The sequence below is a fragment of the Pelmatolapia mariae genome, linkage group LG4 (genome assembly GCF_036321145.2).
Source record: "Pelmatolapia mariae isolate MD_Pm_ZW linkage group LG4, Pm_UMD_F_2, whole genome shotgun sequence".
Classification (NCBI taxonomy): Eukaryota; Metazoa; Chordata; class Actinopteri; order Cichliformes; family Cichlidae; genus Pelmatolapia; species Pelmatolapia mariae.
In genome coordinates, this window is record NC_086230.1 from 4,693,414 (window position 1) to 4,700,934 (window position 7,521).

General features: G+C 39.1%; 2 long non-coding RNA genes across 4 annotated transcripts; both read right to left on the bottom strand.

The window, feature by feature from the left end:
* Positions 1-2,246: 2,246 nt before the first annotated feature.
* Positions 2,247-7,159, bottom strand: LOC134625847 (uncharacterized). Of its 3 annotated transcripts, none has more exons than XR_010093767.1 (4): positions 7,110-7,159; positions 3,293-3,341; positions 3,061-3,123; positions 2,247-2,661 (listed from the first exon to the last, which is right to left on the bottom strand). It is a non-coding gene; the product is annotated as an uncharacterized LOC134625847 (long non-coding RNA). The 3 variants fall into 3 exon arrangements; XR_010093768.1 differs by lacking the exon at positions 7,110-7,159 and adding an exon at positions 4,169-4,269; XR_010093766.1 differs by lacking the exon at positions 7,110-7,159 and having other exon boundaries at positions 3,293-3,555.
* LOC134625849 (uncharacterized) lies at positions 5,315-6,398 on the bottom strand. The gene is made up of 3 exons (XR_010093770.1): positions 6,230-6,398; positions 5,871-5,933; positions 5,315-5,472 (listed from the first exon to the last, which is right to left on the bottom strand). It is a non-coding gene; the product is annotated as an uncharacterized LOC134625849 (long non-coding RNA).
* Positions 7,160-7,521: the final 362 nt, after the last annotated feature.

Below are 7,521 nucleotides of genomic sequence, written 5' to 3' on the forward strand. Positions count from 1 at the left end.
CCTAGACCCGGTTCTTAGAGTACGCTTGGGGAGTGTGATTGTGTGTACAGCGTCTCTTTATGTCTGTCTCCACGTTGGTTGAGTGTGGAGTAATTGCCTATGAGAGCATGAGGGTGGGAATGGATGTTTGTATTTGAGTGTGCCTGTATGTCTGTGTCTATATGTCAGGTTGGGTATCAGACGCCACCTCTCTGGGGACATCTCAGGCCCTCCAAGGTTTGGAGGCCTATCTCCCCCCACCACTTCCCCTGCCAGTGGCAGACGCCCTCAGACATCGGTGCGTTGGTGGTTCTTTGTGCCCGGGGGTGGGCGTCCGGGTACACACCGGCTCACTCCTTGGTGGCTGCTTATCGGGGCCTGGAACCTGGGGCTCGCTCGGGCCACTTCGGGGGTGGGGTGCCCTCGGCCTCTCGGCCTGGGGCTCGGTCACTCAGGCACAGCTGGCTGCCGGCGGAGCTCACGGGCACGTCACTGCAACCCCCCCTGGCTTCTGCTCCGCGGCTGCTGAGTGATCCCTCATCTGGGACTCTCCTCAGCTCTTTCTGGGACAGTGGCGCGGCTGCCCCTCTGTTGGTCTTCCTTGGTCTCTTGTGTTCTGGGGGCCTCTGGATGTCTGGAGTTTTGATCTCCTCCATACCTGCTTCATGCCCTGGAGGATGGGACTGTGGCCCCCCACACCCTCTAGCAGATCATTACATTAAGGAACCTTTTAAATACAAGCGCGCTCATGCTCACAGGTGTACACACAGGTGATCACACACACAAACTACACCCTTTTTGGCTCCTACCTCAAAGCACACTGTGCGCTGTCGATCTTACGTGCTGCACAATAATGTTTAATATTAAGTATTTAGTGTTATATTCCCATATATCATTGTGATGTTGTTTATTCTATTACTCTCGTTTTCTTCTGCTTGTTTTCTTTTTTCTTTCTCAACAGGTGATCCAGGGGATCGATATATGCATTTTTTGTCTGCTTATTTTGTTGGTTTTTGTTTTTTGCCCTTTATCCCCGTCCCTCTTCTCCGCTTTTTTTTTTTTTTCCCCCCCCTCTTTCTTTCTCCCTTTTCTTTTCCCCTGTCCCGTATCTAGCAAGTAAAAAAAAATAAACAAATAAAATACAATAAACAATAAAAGGTAAATCAAATGGACCATTACGGCAAGGCTGGGATGGTCCATTTGGTAAAGTAAATCCGTTGGGCATCTTTCTTCGCCTTTAGACAATAATTCTGATGGCAAAAGAACCAAACGGGACAGGTTTATAAAAAAAAAAAAAAAGGGAGTTATTCCTTCCCACTGTCGCCAAAGTGCTTGCTCATTGGGGCTCATATGATTGTTGGGTTTTTCTGTGTATCTATTATTGTAGGATCTACTGTACAATATAAAGCGCCTTGAGGCGACTGTTGTTGTGATTTGGCACTATATAAATAAAATTGAATTGAATTGAATTGAATGAAAAGGGCGCTAGGAAAGCTAAAAACATCAAGAACCTGCAGAGGATGTCATGAGGAGTCAGCTGAATGGTAAGAACAAGATCCGGGCTATCAACACCTGTGTGATGGGTTTGTCTAGCATAAACCTATTTGCTGGAACGTTCAGGATAATCCTACTACACTGTAAAATCTAATTAGTTCTAAGAACTCAAAACAATTACACTGTAAAATCTAATTAGTTCCCAGAACTCAAAAAAATTATGGAAACTCGTTGCCTCAAAAAAACTAAGTAAAGCTTAGCTAAAAATGACTAAGTTAGGACAACGTATTTATTTTGAGTATTCTGTACAAGCTCATTTGTTCCCAGAACTCAAAAAAATTGGATCAAGTTTACGTAAGATGACCAAGTTAGGGCAACTTACTCATTTTGAGTACACCCTACTCAAAATGTACACAGCCGTGTTAGTTCCCAGAACTCAAAAAAATTATGGAAACTCGTTGCCTCAAAAAAACTAAGTAAAGCTTACTTAGGATGACTGTTAGGACAACTTATACATTGCAAGTCTGCAGTATTAAGAATAACTTGATATTTCTGACTTTCTGACAATACTAATTGTTTACCTACTGACAAACATTTCAAGTTCAACTAAATGAAAAAACAATTTGTGGTACCATGAATATCATTAAAAATAATTAACAACACTTTTGTAATGATGTTAAAATGAGCACAACTTTTATTTTCAAACACAACAAAGTACAACAGCCAACATACTGGACACTGTTCTGCTGAACAACAAACAATTATATTGCCATCACTGTTATAATCTTACAACGAAACAAAGTCTTAGATGTAATTATTCTGAAAATAAGTTTAGGCCTACCACAAGTTTGTTTTGTACTTACATTATTTATATAATCAACATAAAATATTTATTGTTCTGTCACAAGTGCAGTCTCTAATTTAAACAACACATTCGTTTTTCATTCCAACACAGGAGCTGGAATGTTGTAATATTTTAAGGATGGCTTGTTTCCAGTCCAGGCATTACTGCCTGAATGACTATCATGGATCGAGGTGATCCAAATGTAAGTGCAGAAGAAAGTCTTTAACTTCCCTTAAGTACAGTCGCAGTGGATGTGGGTTGGAGATGCAATGAGCTTGAACCTGCAGGCGACCATCTTCACTGACCACACCATCTGTGACGGGGGACTCATCTCTCCTGGTGTCCTGCAAGCAAACAATCATATTTTTTGGAACATGAACTTAATTGCTTTCTTAAAACATTTTTTCTGCATTTGGTATAAAACAGACTCCAATTTAGACAATCTCAGGCTCCCTCCCCGCCGGAGAGGTGACATTCAATGTCCCAAATTGTCAGTCTGGATAGCCGTGACCACCACGCAACACACAATATTGTCATGAAAGAATAATTTTAAAAAGGGCTATGCAAACATGGGCAATAACTTTCATTCTAATGATGTGCAAAATGATTTTGGGCACAAAACAAATTTTGCTGTTAGAAAACTTGCAGACTTCACTATATACAGTGTAGACCCTCTAAACTAAGTTTGGGGGATGTGATCTTTCAAGAAATGCAGACCAAACTGTTGTTGTTTGTTTACTTACACAGCATGTCTTGTAGAATTAACTGGAGTCACAGCAACAGCATAGTGCAGTCATATCTCAAGTCTAATAACAGAAGACAGGAAAAGATCAGTAAAGAAACAACTTCCCCAAACCAAAGCACAAATAAAACAATAAGTAAGACAGGCTGATCTAAAGTATGATTAAAGTTCAGCCTGATTAATATAAATGTCACTGACAGTTGCTAATATATTGGAAAACCAAAAATACTTACCACTGAGTTGATGTCTTTCTGTCCAACAACAGGAGTGCTGGTCCCGAGCCTCAAAGACAGTAAGAAGCAAGCAGAGGGAGAAAAAAACAGAACATTGATTTGATCCTTAATGGCTGTGCAATCACTGTAACATAGAGTTCGCTTATGTTGTTAAATAAAGGCTAGATTTGACATTAATAGATGCCACAGATGTTCTAAAGCTGCCACAAAGCATGAAAAAATAGACGTCTCCGAAAACGTCGGAGCATTTTTGCAAATATGTGATGTCTTGATAAATCGAGCAGATATTTGAAATTTACACAGCTACATTCTCCCCTGAAAATATCTTAAAAGTTTATTTTGTGACCCAGAAAAAGTAATACGTTTTTCAGCAGTGCTCCTCCGCCATTGCCGCGCTTACAAGTGCGCACAGGCTCCGACAACCGGCCGACAAATGCCATCCTCTTTTTCACCAGACTACCCTTTCTGGGTCACAAAATAACCTTTTAAGATATTTTCAGGCGAGAATGTAGCTGAGTAATGCTCAAATATCTACTTAATTTATCAAAATATCACATATTTGCAAAAGTGCTTCCACGTTTTCGGAGAGCTCCGTTATCCACCCCCCACACCCACCCCACCCCTAACGGCTGCACCTCCCAAAGAATTTTGTCTGGGCTCTTATCTCACTTATTTATTTCAAACAATCAACAAAAAAATTCACCGACGTAGTTTTATGTAAGGTTCTTAAGGCTGTGGTGTTAATTTTTAAGTAACATGAGCCCAGCGGCAGCAGCAACGCTAGGCTAACACTAACTAGCTAGCAAGATTAGAAACCTGGTGCTAAACTAAGAGAAGCCACAAAATCAGTTTGAATAAGAGTAAACATTTACTCACCAAGTCAGTAAAGATCCACAGCAATGACAACAATAATATCTCCAGGTTTGCTCAATATATTCCATAACAAATGCTGGTGCCATGAACATGCGGACTGATCCCGGAGGGAGGAGAACGGCAGTCACGTGGCATTTTCAAAACACATCTTTCATCCTTCCGCCCTGAGAAGCAAAACTTCCAGCTTACTTAGTTTTTCTAAGTTAGGACAACTCAAATTAATCGAGTTTATCAGCATTTTTGCATAAAAAGTACTGGTAACTTATTTAAATTGAGTTCTAATAACAAATTGATAAAAATTGAGTTCAGCCTATTTAATATTTTTAATTAAACACAATATTACATTTTACAGTGTATGGAAACTCGTTGCCTCAAAAAAATTGAGTAAAGCTTAGCTAAAAATGACTAAGTTAGGACAACTTATTTATTTTGAGTACTCTGTACAAGCTCATTTGTTCCCAGAACTCAAAAAAATTGGATTAAGTTTACGTAAGATGACCAAGTTAGGGCAACTTACTCATTTTGAGTACACTGTACAGCCGTGTTAGTTCCCAGAACTCAAAAAAAATTATGGAAACTCGTTGCCTCAAAAAAACTAAGTAAAGCTTACTTAAGATGACTGTTAGGACAACTTATACATTGCAAGTCTGCAGTATTAAGAATAACTTGATATTTCTGACTTTCTGACAATACTAATTGTTTACCTACTGACAAACATTTCAAGTTCAACTAAATGAAAAAACAATTTGTGGTACCATGAATATGATTAAAAATAATTAACAACACTTTTTGTAATGATGTTAAAATGAGCCCAACTTTTATTTTCAAACACAACAAAGTATAACAGCCAACATACTGGACACTGTTCTGCTGAACAACAAACAATTATATTGCCATCACTGTTATAATCTTACAATGAAACAAAGTCTCAGATGTAATTATTCTGAAAATAAGTTTAGGCCTACCACAACTTTGTTTTGTACTCACTTATATAATCAAAATAAAATATTTATTGTTCTGTCACAAGTGCAGTCTCTAATTTAAACAACACATTTGTTTTCCATTCCAACACATGAGCTGGAATGTTGTATTATTTTAAGGATGGCTTGTTTCCAGTCCAGGCATTACTGCCTGAATGACTGTCATGGATCGAGGTGATCCAAAAGTAAGTGCAGAAGAAAGTCTTTAACTTCCCTTAAGTACAGTGGCAGTGGATGTGGGTTGGAGATGCAATGAGCTTGAACCTGCAGGCGACCATCTTCACTGACCACACCATCTGTGACGGAGGACTCATCTCTCCTGGTGTCCTGCAAGCAAACAATCATATTTTTTGGAACATGAACTTAATTGCTTTCTTAAAACATTTTTTTCTGCATTTGGTATAAAACAGACTCCAATTTAGACAATCTCAGGCTCCCTCCCCACCGGAGAGGTGACATTCAATGTCCCACTTGTCAGTCTGGATAGCCGTGACCACCACGCAACACACAATAATGTCATGAAAGCATCATTTTAAAAAGGTCTATGCAAACATGGCCAATAACTTTCATTCTAATGATCTGCAAAATGATTTGGGCACAAAACAAATTTTGCTGTTAGAAAACTTGCAGACTTCACTATATACAGTGTAGACCCTCTAAACTAAGTTTGGGGGATGTGATCTTTCAAGAAATGCAGACCAAACTGTTGTTGTTTGTTTACTTACACATCATGTCTTGTAGAATTAACTGGAGTCACAGCAACAGCAAAGTGCAGTCATATCTCAAGTCTAATAACAGAAGACAGGAAAAGATCAGTAAAGAACGTCTTGATGCATTCTCAATCATCCAGGAAAGTAAATCTCCAAAAGTTGAATCTGTTCATCTGGACGTTTCTTCCACAAAACGCTACGTCCAGATGAACAGATTCAACTTTTGGAGATCAGTAAAGAAACAACTTCCCCAAACCAAAGCACAAACAAAACAATAAGTAAAACAGGCTGATCTAAAGTATGATTAAAGTTCAGCCTGATTAATATAAATGTCACTGACAGTTGCTAATATATTGGAAAACCAAAATACTTACCACTGAGTTGATGTCTTTCTGTCCAACAACAGGAGTGCTGGTCCCGAGCCTCAAAGACAGTAAGAAGCAAGCAGAGGGAGAAAAAACAGAACATATTTCAGAAACTGATTTGATCCTTAATGGCTGTGCAATCATTGTAACATAGAGTTTGCTTATTTTGTTAAATAAAGGCTAGATTTGACATTAATAGATGCCACAGATGTTCAAAAGCTGCCACAAAGCATGAAAAAAATGGACGTCTCCGAAAACGTCGGAGCATTTTTGCAAATATGTGATGTCTTGATAAATCGAGCAGATATTTGAAATTTACACAGCTACATTCTCCCCTGAAAATATCTTAAAAGTTTATTTTGTGACCCAGAAAAAGTAATAAGTTTTTTAGCCGCGCTCCTCCGCCATTGCCGCGCTTACAAGTACGCACAGGCTCCGACAACCGGCCGACAAATGCGATCCTCCTTTTCCCCAGACTACCCTTTCTGGATCACAAAATAACCTTTTAAGATATTTTCAGGCGAGAATGTAGCTGTGTAATGCTCAAATATCTACTTAATTTATCAAAATATCACATATTTGCAAAAGTGCTTCCACGTTTTCGGAGAGCTCTGTTATCCACCCCCATCCCACCCCTAACGGCTGCACCTCCCAAAGAATTTTGTCTGGGCTCTTATCTCACTTTTTTATTTCAAACAATCAACAGAAAATTTCACCGACATAGTTTTATGTAAGGTTTTTAAGGCTGTGGTGTTAATTTTTAAGTAACATGAGCCCAGCGGCAGCAGCAACGCTAGGCTAACACTAACTAGCTAGCAAGATTATAAACCTGGTGCTAAACTAAGAGAAGCCACAAAATCAGTTTGAATAAGAGTAAACATTTACTCACCAAGTCAGTGTATCAGGTAAAGATCCACAGCAATGACAACAATAATATCTTGAGCTGAAGCTTCTCCGGGTTTGCTCAACATATTCCATAACAAATGCACCATGAACATGCGGACTGATCCGCGAGGGAGGAGGACGGTAGTCACGTGGCATTTTCAAAACGCATCTTTCATCCTTCCGCCCTAAGAAGCAAAACTTCCAGCTTACTTAGTTTTTCTAAGTTAGGACAACTCAAATTAATCGAGTTTATCAGCGTTTTTGCATAAAAAGTACTGGTAAGTTATTTAAATTGAGTTCTAATAACAAATTGATAAAAATTGAGTTCAGCCTATTTAATATTTTTAATTAAACACAATATTACATTTTACAGTGTACACAGCAAAGCAAGACACAAGTAGACAAAGTTCTTTGTG